Here is a 16,893-nt window from a genome sequence, read left to right as displayed (position 1 = left end):
AACTTTTTTTCTACAGGCTTCCAATGCAGCCAGCAAATCCAGGATGGGGGGAAAAAAGTACACCCTAGTATTTATCTGCCCTGCTTGAGCAACATGGTCCTGGTTTCTATATTATTTATTTTCCTTTCAGCATTTTATTTTATGTACTGCCTCTTTAGAATTCCAGAGCTTTGTGCTTCTTCACAACAGGCATGTGAGAGAGGCTAGTCAGAAAGATAATATTGTACCCAAGACCAGCAGGGATTTTATTTGAATCCAGTTCTCTACCAAGTATACCACACTATCTTTTTACATGATTATTTATTCTGAATATGAGAATTCCCATTAATATTCAAAAAAGTTTAAGTTAAAAATGGTTGCACAACACTTTGATCCTATACATCCCTCAGAAGCCATCATATTGCATATGATGACCAAAATGATACTTGCATTATTTTGCATGTGTTCTTTTGTATATATTAATGCCCATGAACAGCAATATAACATGAAAAATTGGTATTCAGCACAAAAGTGGATTTCAGCTATAGCTGTAAAGAGGCCCTGGATTGGGACTGTGGTATTTGAGAGGAGGGTTTAACCCCTTGATCCCTGCAATTTCCTGCCAAAAATTGCTCCCTGGTGCCATCTTCCTTGAAGGTGGTGCTTAGTGCAAATAACAGCTTTGGGGGCAAACATTAGTAAGATGGGCAATATGTGTCAGAAAAATGGCATTAGGAGGCAATGGTTAAATCCTCTCCAAATGTGAAAGAGACCAGCTCTGGATTTCGGGGTCTGTGCAGCTGCCTTTTCTCAAAAAAGGAACTGGCCAGTGGTAAGCATGCTTTAAAACTGCAGACTTAACAGATGCTATTTTAGATCATGAAAACCAGTGCTGGGGAATGCTGTTGCATGTCGTATATAGTCCCGTCACAGCTCTTTTCTTCATCATGAGAATGATGAACAACCAAAATCAGGCAGGCAGCGCTGCTTTTGCTGTTACTTGTTGTGCCTAATGAAGTGCTGTTTTCAATGGCAATTCTGAGTTCTTTCAAGATATGCCCAGAGATCAACAATTAATCAGCAAGACAACTCTTAAAGGAAATTACTGACAGCAAAGGGGGAGCAGAGCATGAAAGTCCTATATGTAGTTAACAGCAAGTAAATTATATGATAAACAGGAATGGGTCCTGGGAGATCTTTAATATTGAATGTTTCCTAATGTTAGGTGTTGAATGCTTTCAGGCAAATGAGTATTTAAATCAGAAGCATTTAAGATGGAAACACTTTCAGAGCACTGCAAGATGGTGCATTTTGTGGAGCCTGGTCACAAACCTCATATCTCAAAGGAAAACTGAAGGTGGTCTTTGAATTTAAACCGTGACACGGTATTTTATAAATATAGTCAAACAAATGCAAAAGGAGGAAAGTAAATCAAAGTAATCTAATGTAGCTGGGTCCATATTATCTTTTTAGGGAACAATAAAGGTAAAGGACCCCTGACAGTTATGTCCAGTCACAGATGACTCTGGGGTTGTGGCGCTCATCTCCCTTTACAGGCTAAGGGAGCAGGCGTTTGGCCACAGACAGTTTTTCCGGGTCATGTGGCCAGCATGACTAGGCCGCTTCTGGCGAAACCAGAGCAGTGCACAGAAATGCCATTTTCCTTCCCGCCGGAGCAGTACCTATTTATCTACTTGCACTTTGACGTGCTTTCGAACTGCTAGGTTGGCAGGAGAAGGGACCGAGCAACAGGAGCTCACCCCGTCGTGGGGATTCAAACCGCCGACCTTCTGTTGGAGCTGGTTATTTATGTCATGTTTTTGTATTACCTGTGGTGTCAGCCAACAGTGAAACTGGGCTGCACCTTACCCACCACCCGCCCTCACCTGTAGATTCTGAAAGGGCCTACCCCACAACCACCACAACTTGCTTGAGCCCTATAAAACGGAAGTAGGGAAAACCCTGATTCCCAGCAGAAACATTTCTCAGTGCTCACCAGCTAAAAGACACCCAGACAATTTAGTATGTAATAGAAAGCTCCCGTAAAGAAGCATTGCCATATAGGTATGGCTACCTGAAGTTCAGGTACAGCTGCATGGATGAAGAAGAGTTTATTTCTGTAACTGAAGTTCGATGAGGTCACTGAGATGAAATATTCTGTGCAATTTCCGAGAGGTTGTGGGATTCTCCATTCAAAGCTTGTTTCTGCTAGTCCTGTTTACTGACCTTGAGAAAGTAATTTTTTAAAACCTATATTCTGTTTCTAAAACTGTGTTCGTGCAACTACAAATTCATGGTGCTGGAAGAAAAAGAAGGTAACGAGACAGTGTTGAATGCTTTCGGAATAGAATGCAGTCAGTTACAGTGGTACCTCTAGTTACAAACTTAATTCGTTCTGGAGGTCCGTTCTGAACCTGAAACTGTTCTTAACTAGAGGCATGCTTTTCTAATGGGGCCTCTTGCTGCCCCTGCGCTGCTGGCACACGATTTCCATTCCCCTTCTGAGTCAAAGTTCTCAACTCGAAGTAACTCTTCCATGTTAGCGGAGTTTGTAACCTGAAGCGTTTGTAACCTGAGGCGTTTGTAACTCGAGGTACCACTGTTTTAGTATTTTGGCACAGTTTTCTATAGGGTAAGTTCCACATTGAAGAAATTGTAGTGAGTACATTTCCCCCCATGTATTTGCCCACAGGATGCATATGTAGGTGTTTGTATAAAACATTAAGTGTGAGCAGAAGCTAACCATTTTTATCAATAAAAGTGATGAAAAGGGGGCATGCCTGTACATGCTTGTATAGGAGTTGGTAGATTTGACCATGTCAGAGGCAATCTGTCTGGGATTACCAGACATTGGGGTTAGAGAATGGGATATCATGGCCATCATGGCCTATTAGAGCAAGGACATCCACCAGACCACATCTGGAAATATGTGGACCAGATATTCCTGTAACAAGCTAATTCTTTTCTTCTTACACTATCCAAATATAATCCATAGCAAAAAGAAAAAGGTTTAGTCTATAATACCACAATACACTTTTTTCTGCATTAACATTAATCTGACAGAATAATTATATATCTCTAGTCAGGATGGCCATAAAACTAATATTAAATCATATTATAGTAATAATAATTTTGTTATTTATGTCCCGCCCATCTGGCTGGGTTTTCCCAGCCACTGGGCAGCTGCCAGCAGAATATTAAAAACGCGATAAACCATCAGACACTAAAAACTTCCCTAAACAGGGCTGCCTTCAGTTGTCTTCTAAAAGTCATATAGTTTATTTCCTTGACATCTGAAGGGAGGGTGTTCCACAGGGAGGGCGCCACTACCAAGAAGGCCCTCTGCCTGGTTCCCTGTAACCTCACTTCTCACAGTGAAGGAACCGCCAGAAGGCCCTCGGTGCTGGACCTTAGTGTCCAGGCTGAACGATAGGGATGGAGAGGCTCCTTCAGCAGAACAGAAGTTTCCTATGTTTAAAATAAATATCTTGACTCAACTTTCTACATCTTGGTACAGTTTTTTTCTTCTTTTAAAATAAGTGATTATGCAATATGGAAGAGGAGCCTCTGAGACAATTGCCGAGCCATGTTATTTCAAGTTTATAATTCTCTATAACTTGCTTTAGTTTATATGTTCATCCTGTCCAATTGTAATTGTTACTGTAGAGTAAGAGTTATCAGTGCCTCAAGAACTGTAACTATGGAGCTATACAGTTAGTGTTCATAGTTGTGTGGTGTTCATCTTCAAAATTTCATGGCCAGTCAACATTCTGTAGTAATTTAGTAACTTGTAAATTAAGGGATATAAGAGGTGTAGCCCTGATCCACCATGCTGGAGAGGTTTGGATGGAGTCGAGGTATCATTCCAGCTCAGCTCCTCTAACTCCGCTAGTAGGGGAGCTCTGCTCAATAGATGCACCGCTATGCCCCTGCCAAACAGTATCCCCATTGGAGCACCCCGCTAGATACTAACCCAGTGCTGCTGCTATCACGAGAGAGCAATGTGCCTGGTCTCTGCCTCTTCACTGTACCATTTTCTATTTCCCCCACCCCACCTTCCATCATTGCCAGCATAAACTGCCAGTCAGGGGTTAGAATTGCAGCCTAATTCCAATAAAGAGAAATCTTAGAAAAATAATCTAGCCAGAATAATAATAATAATAATAATAATAATCTAAAAGCAAATTCCTTCTTTGCCATCTTTCTCCAGAAAAAAAGCTTCTACTCAAGGTGACTCTGTCAATAATAAAATCTATTAAACTGTTTAAAAACAACCAAAGGAAATTGAAGGTTGTTTGCAGCTGAAGATGAGAAATAAGAGTGTGGTGCCCGTCTGCCTTGGGGAAATGTCAAGGATCCAGCCTGTGTGAGAGGAGAAAGAAAAACAAGTGTGTAACAATTGCAGTAAAATTTCTGCTGGGATTGAAGTTACCCTTGTCAGTCTAGCCTAAAAGGCATATATTAAAGGAGGTGTGTGTGTGAGAGAGAATGTGGATGAATCCTTTCACCTTGTGCCATTTTCCTAATCTAACTCTGCACCCACCTTCCTTGGTTTGAATTGGTGCATTAAGAAAGAAAATACTTAGCAGCCTACAACATAAAATGAATAAATAACAAATATTTGTTATGTATGCATGGACACGGGTGGTGTTGTGGTCTAAACCACGGAGCCTCTTGGGCCTGACGATGGTAAAGTCGGAAGTTCAAATCCATGTGATGGGTTGAGCTCTCGTTGCTCTGTCCCATCTCCTGCCAACTTAGCAATTCGAAAGCATACCAGTGTGAGTAGATAAATAGTTTCCACTGCTCCTGGAAGGTAAATGGTGTTTTCATGTGCTCTGACTTCTGTCCCAGTGTCCTGTTACACAATAAGCAGTTTGCTGGCCACTTGACCCGGAAAAGCTGTCTGCAAACAAACACCAGTACCCTCAGCCTGAAAGCGGAGATTAGCGTTGTACTCCATAGTCGAATTTGACTGTACTTAACCGTCCAGGGGTCTTTTACCTTTACCTTTACCAATAGGTATGCAATTACCTTCATTTTTCTCCTCAAAGTCCATTTCATTTTCAATGGCTTGATGCAACTGATAATTTTAGAAAATCAGCTGCAGATCTATTGAAGTTAAGTAAAAATATATTTCTACCAGGTTATGAGCTTGCTTACTATAAGGACTATTGTCGCACGGTAGTATGATTTTCTGTGTAATCAACGAAAATCGAAATATGTGTAATGAAAATCTTTTTCTGTAATGCGAATGTAACATGCTCATTCCTGCATCTTATGTTTTATCATGAAACCCAGTTCTTATCTTGAAGCCACCCTGAGACCTAAACTGTCAGAATAGGTTTTACAAATACATCATATCAGGTAGCTTACCTGAATCACAGTGGCTTCTCACACCTCCTTCAGCTCTTGGACACAGATATGTGGGCTGCCCTTGGATCCAGTCTGGAAGCTCCAGGTACAATGCTGCAGGTAGATGCTCAAGGGCAACTTTGAATCTAAGCCTATGATTAGCTATTTATGTTGTATCCCAGCTTTAATTATGCATTCCACATTTGGTTAATGAGCTAATCTTTTGTGTAGGGCCAATTCAGTAGCCCAATTAAGGACTGCACAGAGGCCTCTTCTGGACTCGCATTCTAGCCAGAATTGTGCGGAGATGCTATTTATTATAACCTGAAGCTCTACCTGCAGGGTGACCACTAAAATGTGTGTGATCATTGCAGCTCTTTGTGACATTAATTAGTTGCTATCATCATAATTTTTAATTTGTATACCGTCTTTCTATCTTACAATACTCAAGGCGGTTTACAAGCTGAAGAAACAAAAAAATGTACATCTTTTAGCAATCTAATGCAACACAAAAGTGTGATAATAAAACATAACTTTAAAATAGGAAACCTACATCAAAAAAGTAACATTCAACAATCATTAGAACAGTATAAAATGATAATATCAGCATATAAAAGTTAAATAGAAATCCACTCAACAGTTACAATAAATAATATCTAAATTATAATCAATAAAACAACGACAAGCCACAGTACATAAAACAATACAATGCACATTGAGGGGTAGAGGGTAGAGCAAGGCAGGTGGAAAGAGGCCTTGCCTAAGTGGAAGACGTATGGCATCAAGAAAGTGAATAGAGAAAAGTTTCTCCCAAGCTCTCATGGCACTGGAACTCATGGGCATCTAATGCAGCAAAATGTTGGAAGATTTAGGGCAGATTAAAGAAAGTTCTTCCTCTTGCAGCACATAGTTAAACGATGGAACTTGTAATGGCCACCATCTTCAATGGCTTTAAAAAAAGGATTGTGCAAATTCATGGAGGACAAGGCTATCATATGGCCACTAACCATGGTGGCTACATTTTACCTCTACTGTCGGAGGCACTATGACTCTGAATGACTCTGAGTACCAGTTGCTGGGAATCCCAAGTGGGTATTGCAGTTGTGTTCATGTATTTCTTGCAGGTTTCCCACAAGCGTCTGGTTGGCCACTGAGAGAACAGGATGTTGGACTAGATGGGCCCAAAGACCAGCTGCATCACATTATTTAGTCAGAAGATCTACCCTGATAAGAGCTCAAAGTTGTAAAAAAACCTCAGTTATTCCTGCTATAAATACAAATCTCAGTGTCATTGTAAAACATTTAATTATTCCTTTACTATACAGCACTTTAAAATTTCAAGTTCAAGAAGCTTGAATGGATATGTGTTATGAGAGGTTCTTTTTACCTACACTTTTACCCTGCAGAGACACATTTTATTATTTCAGCATACTTGAACTATTGGTATTGGACAATTGGTTAACAGGAGGGTTCATAGTATAAATTAGAATAACAGAACTGCTGTTATCATTTAAATTGAGGCTCTGCTTGGGTTTCTATTAAAATATTTTGCTTTGGGGGTTATTATTAAGTACTTATGTTCCCCTGTGGCTATGTTGGTTTTCTCAAGACACATCTGTCTAATCTCCAATGTCTGCGTGCTACTGTATGAAATCAATGTGGAAATTATTTTTCACCTGAAGGTCAAAATCCCCCTTGTGACATCACAAGTGATAGATGTGGAGTTGATTAATGTCATGGGGTGCGAAGTATAGAGGGCTTCAAGAGGAGCAATATGCAGCAGGAACAAATGAACATTTATGAAATGATTGTGTTTTTCTCGGTGGCAAAGGACAAAAGTTCCAGGACATTTATGAACAAGATAGAATTGTGAAGTTTCAGTGTTACATACGTAGTCCATTGTTCTCGTCTCCTGCTTGTAAAGAGGCCACTACTACTGTGTGCGTGAAAGGATGCACACACAAAAACACACTCACACGGCATTCGTAATTCCATTGATTTCTTCCCTACTTTGATTCTTCACTTCTTGCTGATTACCATGTTAATTCAAGGTAATATTTGGGGTTAGTTCAGATTCATGAGGTATCTGTTACTCCTGCCCACCACCCACCTTAGAGAGCCAGTGTGGTGTAGTGGTTAAGAGCGGTAGTCTTGTAATCTGGAGAACCAGGTTCGAGTCTCCGCTCCTCCACATACAGCTGCTGGGTGACCTTGGGCCAGTCACACTTCTTTGAAGTCTCTCAGCCCCACTCACCTCACAGAGTGTTTGTTGTGGGGGAGGAAGGGAAAGGATATTGTTAGCCGCTTTGAGACTCCTTAAAGGGAGTGAAAGGCGGGATATCAACTCCAAACTCTTCTTCTTCTTAATATGTTGTGCTTGTCTCCATATCGTATAGTTATCCTGAAACAGCTTTTCTTGAGTGAGTTTATCAGAAATAAATTATCCATTCCAATTAAGACATTTACACTCCGTAATATGCTATAATTTTCATTCAGAATAATTGGATTTCAGGGAGTATATGTGTCATTTAATCCAGCTCCCAGCCCTGTCCCAAGGCAGGATTTTTCTGTTCCTAAAACATTTCTGGAATGTGCCAGCCCAGCATGTCCTTTTAAACTTAAAGCAGAGGTTCTACAATCTCTCTGGACTTCTTCATACAGTACATCACTTCATAAAAAATACCTGTAATATATAAGATAAGCATAGTGTAGGATCTACCATAACATATTATGGCCTGTTCCGCATGTCCTGTCCTCATTAGATAGGGAAGAAAGTTGCTTATGTTCTATTCTCAGTGACAGTCATTTAAACAACTCTCTGAATATGCTTCTCCAAAATAAGTTTTTCTGGCTTCCTCACACTAGCATGTCCCCTCATACTTTCCAGTTTGTCAACATCCTCCTTGAATTCTTGGGACTAGAGTGGAATTTATTTCAAATGAGCAAAGGGAACATTGCTACAGTTAGCCTTTCTCGTGTTTTTCCAGTAGCTGCCCAGGCTTATAAAATGTATATAGCTGACTCAAAGCTACTACAAATAGGCTTCTGGTGTCTTAGAAACCCCTAAAAGCAAGAGCTTTAGATGAAGAGCATAATAATATAATTGAAGTTGTATTTTTAGCCTCTACATATAGGCCCAGTGATCATTATCATGTGCACTATATATATATTTATCCTTACAACAAAGAATTATTATTCACAGACGTGTTGTACTTAAAGTGCTAGTTTATGTCTGTTAATTATGAAATAAGTCCCAGTAAATTATTCAAAAGTTGCTCTCGATTCTAAAACAGAACCCTGTGCCTCATTTACCAACAAATTCAGTATTGGGGTACATAAAACATTCAGCAAACAGTGACATTAGGGCATCTATCCTGCTGATGCCCCAAATTGTACGGGAGCTAAACCGCTTGAGGAACCTTTAAAAGTAAAACACTTCCATGTGGGTTTGAGTATTTCTGTGGTCAGCTGAACTGTTAATTCTTTGGGTACCACCAAACGTATTTCAGAAGCTGATCTATCTATCATCTATCTATCTATCTATCTATCTATCTATCTATCTATCTATCTCTATCATCTATCATCTATCTATCATCTATCTCTCTGTTTATGAAAAAGGCTTCTATTAGCAGAATTCCTGTTCATATTTGGTGATCTGTCAAGCCAGCCATTGTCTGTCCAGTGTATTAGTAACTCTCTCTGCAGTCTTCGGCTTAATTCTCAGAAATGGCAAGTCCCCAGTCTAGGTCTAATTCTGAGAACTGGAAGATCGGTAAAGGTATATCTGGACTATGCAGCTTTGGGTTACAGGTGGGTGGACTACATGATTTATTGTTTCTCCATACACATAGAGAGCTGACCTTCAAGGAGTAGCTGTCCTGGAATTGTTCTCCCTGATCTTTTTGTAACAGGGAATATTAAATTATGTGAACCCTCCCTCTTGCAATATTGCCAGTAGCAATAAAGTCCAGAAACAAGTACAGTGGTACCTCTGGTTACATACGATTCAGGTTACATATGCTTCAGGTTACAGACTCTGCTAACCCAGAAATAATACCTCGGTTTAAGAACTTTGCTTCAGGATGAGCACAGAAATTGTGCGGCTGCGGCGCCGCAGCAGTGGGAGGCCCCATTAGCTAAAGTTGTGCTTCAGGTTAAGAACAGTTTCAGGTTAAGAACGGACCTCCAGAATGAATTAAATACGTAACCAGAGGTACCACTGCACAGGCATACCTCGGAAATATTGTGGATTCAGTTCCAGACCACCACAGTAAACTGAATATTGCAATAAAGTGAATATTGCAATAAAGCAAGTCACACATTTCCCCCCCCCCCATGCATATAAAAGTTTTGTTTGCACAATACTGCAGTCTATTAAGTGTGCAATAGCATTTTGGTTTTTTAAAAAATGTGCATACCTTAATTAAAAATAATTTATTGCTTAAAAAAAGGTGCTAATCATTACCTGAGCCTTCAGCAAATTGTATATGTTTTGCTAACGTTGATGGCTGCTGACTGATCAGGGCGTGGCTGCTGAAGGCTTGGGATGGCTGTGGCAAATCCTTAAAATAAGCCAGCAATGAAATTTGCTGCATCGATTGACACTTCCTTTCACAAAATATTTCTCTGTAGCATGTGAGGCTGTTTGAGGCTGTCAGTCCTCTCAAACCCTGCTGCTACTTTATCAACTAAGTTTATGTACTATTCTAAATCCTTTGTTGTCATTTCAACAATGTTCACAACATCTTCACCAGGCGTAGGTTCTATCTCAAAAAACTGCTTTCTTTGCTCATCCGAAAGAAGTAACTCCTCATCAATTAAAATTTTATCATGAAACTGCTGCAGTTCATTCACATTTTCAGGTTCCATTTCTAATTCTCTTGCTATTTTCACCACACCTGCAGTTACTTCCTTCACTGAAGTCTTGAACCACTTAACCCTCATCTAGGAGGGTTAGAATCAAATTCTTCCAAACTCCTGTTAATCTTGATATTTTGACCTACTCCCATGAAACACAAATGTTCTTAATGGCATCTAGAATGGTGAATCCTTTCTAGAAGGTTTTCAATCCAGCATGAGGCATTATTATTCAATTTACTTCACCCAGCACCTACCAGAGGAATCACTATCCATGGCAGCTATAGCCTTACAAAATGCATTTCTTAAGTAATAAGTCTTGAAAGTTGAAATTATGCCTTGATCCATGGTCTGCAGAATGGATATAGAGTCAGCAGGCATGAAAACAACATTAATCTCATTATACAACTCCATCAGAGTTCTAGAGTGACCAGGTGCATTGTCAATGAGAAGAAATATTTTGAGCAGCAGGTACCAACAGTAGGTTTAAAATATTCAGTAAACCATGTTGTAAACAGATGTGCTGCCATCTAAGAGGCTTGTTGTTCCATTTATACAGCACGGGCAGAGTAGATTTAGCATAATTCTTAGGGGCCATAGGATTTTCGGAATGGTAAATGAGCAGCGGAGATAGCCCTTATCGTACAGATATGACCTAAACCATGCCAGAGTTTGAAGCTCAATTATAAAGTTGCCTGCATTTATATTACATAGATGACACATGGTACTCATGGTAAAAGGCTGTGTGTGTGAAATATTAATTTATTTGTTTATCAGGATACAGGGCAAGTTACTGGTACAAATGCAGAATTTAAAATTTTGTAATTTTGTTGATGACATCTCGGTAACCTGTTAATTCAAAATATAATCACAAAGCACACTGATTTACGTCTAAAACTACAGTGTTGGTGCCAGCCTAACCTGCAAAGAGAGTGCATTCAACAGCCAGGATGCTATTGTTGAGAAGGCTCTCCCCAAATGCCATTGAATTCTGTATGTGAACACCTGAATTCCCACAAGAGATTGGACATGAAAATGGCAGCTGTTTTGTATAGTGTTTGCTGTTGCCTATGTCTCTGGAATTTGATTGGGGGGCGGTCCCAAATAAACAAACATAATTGCACAGCAGGGACTCACAGTTTTTGAAATCATGTGGCTTAAGTTGGTTATATTTAAATCTATCTGTAAAATCACTGTAAAACCTACGTAGAGAAGAATGCACCATCTGATGTTCTACATTAATCAAACACATCACAAACTGTGAAATGTGTCGAACATACTTTTCAGTGTCATATGAAAAGAGGCATACTCTTGTTGTAGCCTTCGTTGTTGCGTCCTGGTCTGTTCTGAATTTATGATATTTGGGGGGGGGGGAGGGCGCAGAGGCAGGTGGAGAATAGGAGACTATATGGGGAAACAAGTAAAATAAAATAAAAATGTTGTATTAACAATGTTACCTTTTGCTTACACTGTATAGGTGTATGCAATCCTAGCTTCCATTAACATGTTGAGTGTGAGGAATTAACATGCTTTTGCTCGTCTGCAATGAAGCACATATATTCCAAGTTTACTAGTTCAGTACTGCATGTATATGTGCACACAGATACATTCATGTGCTTGCACACATGTGCCCTCACACAGTCACTCACATCCACATTCTTCCTCTTAAGCTGCAAAGGGCCACTGACCTTCCAATGGGATTGTTCTGACAGTCAGAAGCATTGTAGAGATTAGGTATTACTTGGGTTACAGTGGCTTTGAGAGCTACTGAGCAGAGATAGAAGAGGTCCAGCACATCCTAACAGTGTTAGGTAAATTTGCTGATCAGTACAGAGCATCTATCGGCAAAGAGCCCTGCACTCTGCTCCACAACGAGGCACTGACCCAGCTTCATCCCCCTATGAGAACTACTAGAGGGTTTGTTTTTTTCTCGTCTACTGTTGTTCTTCCGTATCCACTGCAAAGGGAAACTATGACACAGCTCCACCTGGATGTTTGATTCTTTTTTTTCCATGGCCTGTGGAACAATGAAGTCAGAGGTAAGTGAATGATGCAGTGCAGGAAGTTACTGCAGCAGTAGCATTTGCTAGGGATATAATTTAAAGAACCAGCATAGCAGAGAAATCTTGTTAAATTCTGTTTGTTTTGCATGCATTGGACAGAAGCAGAATAATAGCTGCTTTCTATATTTTAGCATCTCCCTCCCCCCACCCCAGCCCGGCCGGCAAATGTCCTTCTGTTGTGTTCAACATAGCACTGGAGAAAACAGACTTCATTTTTTTTCCTGAAGGGAAGAGAAAGCTGTATTTTCTAGAGCACTGTACTTCTCAGCAATACAGATTAACAGGATTTTACAGCTTGTTTCACTATGTTGTAATAAGCTCCTTTCTAGAAATAAACATGCCTGTCGTTGCAGCTGGTGCAGTTTATTTAGATTGCTCCCATTGATTCTGAGCTCATGTTCATGCTTCTTATTTGCATTTAGTCAATTAAGTATATATGCTCATTCTGAGTCACTTCTGGTGAGTTTCCTTTTACTTGGTTCATTTAAAAGACGTAGGATAATTTATTCATTTATATTTCTTCCCAAACTATATTTATTCTTAAACCCCAACCAATTAATATGAGAAAGTAAAGCACTTTTATTTTCTAAAATATTATACCTGCCCATTTTCCAGGAGGAGGTTCTTTTCTAGGTCATGATCCTGCTTTTTCTGTGAATGGATTCGCTTTATCCCCAAGTCATGTTGGTAGAAGAGGAAGCACCCCCTTATAACATAGTTTTCAAGTGCATTGCAGCTACTGATTAAAATGTAAATAGAGAGAGAGAGCTATGTGATGTATTAGAGGCTATATGTGAGGCAGGAAGGTAATAATTATACATTATTTTTTTAAAAAATTAATGCTGTAAATCAAGTTTGCCTTTATATGAGGTGCCTTGCTAGTGTCTAAACTACGTCTTTGATATGGGTTAGTATACTGTATTAATACATATATAATTTTCTATTAAAACTAAACATTTAATGCTTGGTTAGAGTGTGTACATGGAATTCATCCTCCCACCCCCACCCCAACTGCTGTTTTTCACAGTATAGCAAAACAGAATGTAAGACAGCTGCTTGTTACATTAATTGAGAAGTCATTGAGATAATGTATGAAAATTATCAAGACAAGAGAAAACCATATTAATGCCTGGGTTTTATTTTTCACAGCTTTTTAATACTTTAAGGCTGCAATCTGAAAAACATTTACTAGGGAGTAGTCCCATTTAGCACATTGGGATATTTCCAAGTAAACAAGCTTTGGATTGCACTGTAAGTATAACAAAAATTGAAAACGTAAAAATCGAAAGGGTGACTGTGTTTAAAGGTTCTGACACAACCTTAGTTAAAATTCATGACCAGGTAAAAGTTTTATGAGAAGCTCCGTAAACAGGGTGAAATATGGCCTGTGTTGTCATAAGACTCTCTAACAAAAATGTCAAATATTTATTAGCTACAACATGACTGGATGGCTTAATTAGAACAGGTAGATCCAGATTTTAGTGAATTGGAAATGTAAAGGGTATTCCTATTTGGCATTCTAGTTCAGACATTTCAACTAATTAAGTGTATCTGCTTTAAAATTTTCTTCGGATTGTATAATACTGCTATTTTCCCTGAACTCTTCTTAGAATGATATGTGCACATACAATAAACAGGAGAAAGGTGGTGGAAGCATATTGTTTAAAGAGTTAATAGTTTATATCTTTTCAGAAGTTCATGGAGAGACAGTAATATGCACTGCTACTCTTCACATTTTTCTCTTTGAATGGTCTGTGCTATAAAAGAGCCCAAATAGTCCTTTTCCCCTTTTCCTTTTTTTGACATTTCTGTCTTTCTCATTTAGTTCACTGTGCTGCATATTACCCATCATGGAACAGGTTGGTCTTTATGAAATATTAAGCAGTCATTTATCTCAGGAAGTCAACAGTCTGTGTTCATGGGGTTGGCAAGCAATTAAACTGTTTAGGGTATTTTTCCCTCTTTCATAAAGCATTTTACCATAAAACCACAACATATTATATAGCTTATATGTGTCTATGCATTTGTGTGTGAGAGAGAGCGAGAGAGAAAGAAAGAGGGAGAGTATTCACAGTGATAGCCACAAAAATAAGAAGAGTTCTATGTTTTAAATTGGTAGCAATTTGTCATTGCAATGCATGCGAACTTATTTATTGAATTTTAAGTCACCCTTGATTCATAGAATGATATAGAATCCTAGGGTAGTGTGCATGATCTATAAAAACAATCCAACAATATTGCATCACAAACTTACAATAAAATCTCTATAAAAATTATTTTTAAAAATACAGGACATCAGTAGCAGTCATAAAATACTGATGCTAAAATTTAAGTTCAACCCTCCCCCCCAAAAAACCTGCCTGGATATTTATTAATAGTGTAATACTCTTGTTGACTTTAGCAGCTTCACTCAACTCTTTATAACACTGTATGTAGCTACCCAGAGGGCCTTTGGAGCTGCCTTTGCAATACAGTAGCACAATGCAGATGCTAAGCAAAACTTGCTCTAGAGTTTTTGTGCCCGTTTGGAAGATGGAATGGGAATTTACAAAGTTCTTCTCCAATAATTGAAAGGACACGTGGGAATTCAACTTGAGAAAGTAGTTATGTTTTATTACTTTTGAAGTTATGCCTGTTTGCTAAGAAACTCTTGTAAAGGCTGAATATCTCCCCAAGCTGAAAAGTCACAAACTAATAAAATCTTTAATATCCATATGTTCAGTTTTGGATTTGAATAAATACTTTTAATACCACAGAAAAGTTAACTGTGTACTGGCAAAACAAGTGTCTATACTTCAATGTGTTGGTCCAGACAGCACACATGGTATGTAAATTTTTAGACACACCTTTATTTTAATAAAATGTAGGTGATGAGGCTGCAATTTGAAGAGTAGGATAAAATACAGGGGAGCTTACCATTTTACCCTATACCATTTTCCTGCTAAAGATCACATTTCCCCAAGGTGCTTTCCCACTTGAGAGGGAGAGGGGGTCCCCTCAGCAGTGATTAACAAGAAAAGGTTAAGCAGTGCATTTTTCACATAGGAAAGGGTTTAAAAACACTCCCCCCCCCTTCCAATGTCAGTTTTCCTCTTCAAATTGCAGAGTTGGTCACCTTCATTGTATAAAAGAGAAAAGCATCTCTTAAAATAGTCATTCTAAAGTTCCATCCTAAAGTTCCCAAGGTTGCTGGTGATTATGTATGCATTTATGCAATCACTTTTGAATAATGTATCCCACAATTCTGCTTGGAATTCGGAATTCAGCTCTACTGAGTTACTGTCAAGCGTATTGATGGGAGATTATGACTATGGAAAATCATGGCCCTGGGGCAACTTGGGAGAGCTTGAGAAAAGAGGACTGATGACGGTTTTAGCAGTACAGAAGAAAACAAATAGAAGTTGCTTGTATTGGGTACAACACAGAGCTTATCTACACTTACCTTTCCAAGTCCAGTCCGTGCTTTAACGCTCCATATCCAAGTGCCCTTTTTTTGCTCCAGAGCTTTCCCCACAAAACCCGCTCTCTAGTACTCAGTCAGAACAAACACCAATCCACAGAAAGCCTGAAATGATGTTTACTCCAATTGAGCACTAAAGAGTGGGTTTTGGCGGGACAATCTCGGGGGGATGGGACAAAACCACTTGGACATGAATCTTTCAAGCTCAGACATGTACCTGGAAAGAATAGGGCAAGAGGTAAGTGTGGATAAGCCCACAACCAACCAACATGAAGGCAGTGACAAAATGCATGGGAACTAGTAGAAGGTAACCTTTGGAGGTCTATATGTTAAACAACAGATTCAAAAACAGCTAAGCGGATTCCAAAGAAAAGCGGAGCTGCCTCAAAAGAGGAGATGCTCTTGACACGAATAAGACATAAAAATACAGTAATCCAGTGATTTATTTCCTAGTAGCTGAACAGTTGAGCCACAGTTAAAGTGGACTCAGACTGGGTCTTGTATGTTAATCAAAGTTGCAGTCAGATACAGTTGCTTGCTAAATTAACCTGAGGGTTCTCCTCAGTGCCAGTAAGCTGCTGCTGATGGTGATGATGATGATAAAGTAAAACAAAAAGTGTTCAGAACTATGTTGTTATATAGATTATAATATTATAATAATCTCCATACAAGGCATTCGGAGCCTGAGGATTTTCAGCTTTCATCCCCCCACCCCCGCCAAATTTAAATGAAATGATGCTGTTATCTACAAAAGACAGAAGTTGTAGTTTTTCTCCACATACAAAATTCACGTATGGAATTCATAATGGGTTTCGAATCACACAGTTTGCTGCAAGATTACTTTAGAGATACAGCTCATCCCAAGTGGTCTGCAGGCAGATTGGGCAGGAAACTGCATACATACTCATCTATGTACATTGTAAGCAAGCATTCTCAGTGCAATTTTCATAGAGCATTTAGTATTACGTCAGTGAAGAAGAAATGAGAATAATGGGGCTGAATAAAGCTTTGAATGGTTCAGGCTTGGACTTTAGAATGCAGGGTGAAGCCAGGTGCATAGGTGATTGTGGGCTGGAAGGTGTTTTCTAATGAACATTTACTAGCATCTGGTTCTCCCTGCAAATGAGTGAACAAAGTACTCAAGAGAATAGCTTGGGTGGGTACCAACAACTATGGCTT

The 16,893-nt window shown here is 39.2% G+C and overlaps 1 protein-coding gene across 18 annotated transcripts in view; it reads left to right on the top strand.

The window, feature by feature from the left end:
* Positions 1 to 16,893, top strand: part of IQSEC1 (IQ motif and Sec7 domain ArfGEF 1) — a 315,470-nt gene that overhangs the window by 194,138 nt on the left and 104,439 nt on the right. Inside the window, exon 1 of one of the 18 annotated variants that reach the window (XM_083726913.1) lies at positions 12,105 to 12,230. The exons of the other annotated variants lie outside the window; for them this stretch is intronic. The gene's annotated coding sequence lies outside the window, so the exon portion shown is untranslated. Of the gene's footprint in view, positions 1 to 12,104; positions 12,231 to 16,893 lie in introns of those variants that run through there. 18 annotated transcript variants of the gene reach the window in all.

Source organism: Podarcis gaigeae (assembly GCF_964106915.1).
Source record: "Podarcis gaigeae genome assembly, chromosome: 2".
Taxonomy (NCBI): Eukaryota; Metazoa; Chordata; class Lepidosauria; order Squamata; family Lacertidae; genus Podarcis; species Podarcis gaigeae.
The sequence above is the reverse complement of the archived record's forward strand: the minus strand, read 5'-3'. Positions and strand labels throughout refer to the sequence as shown.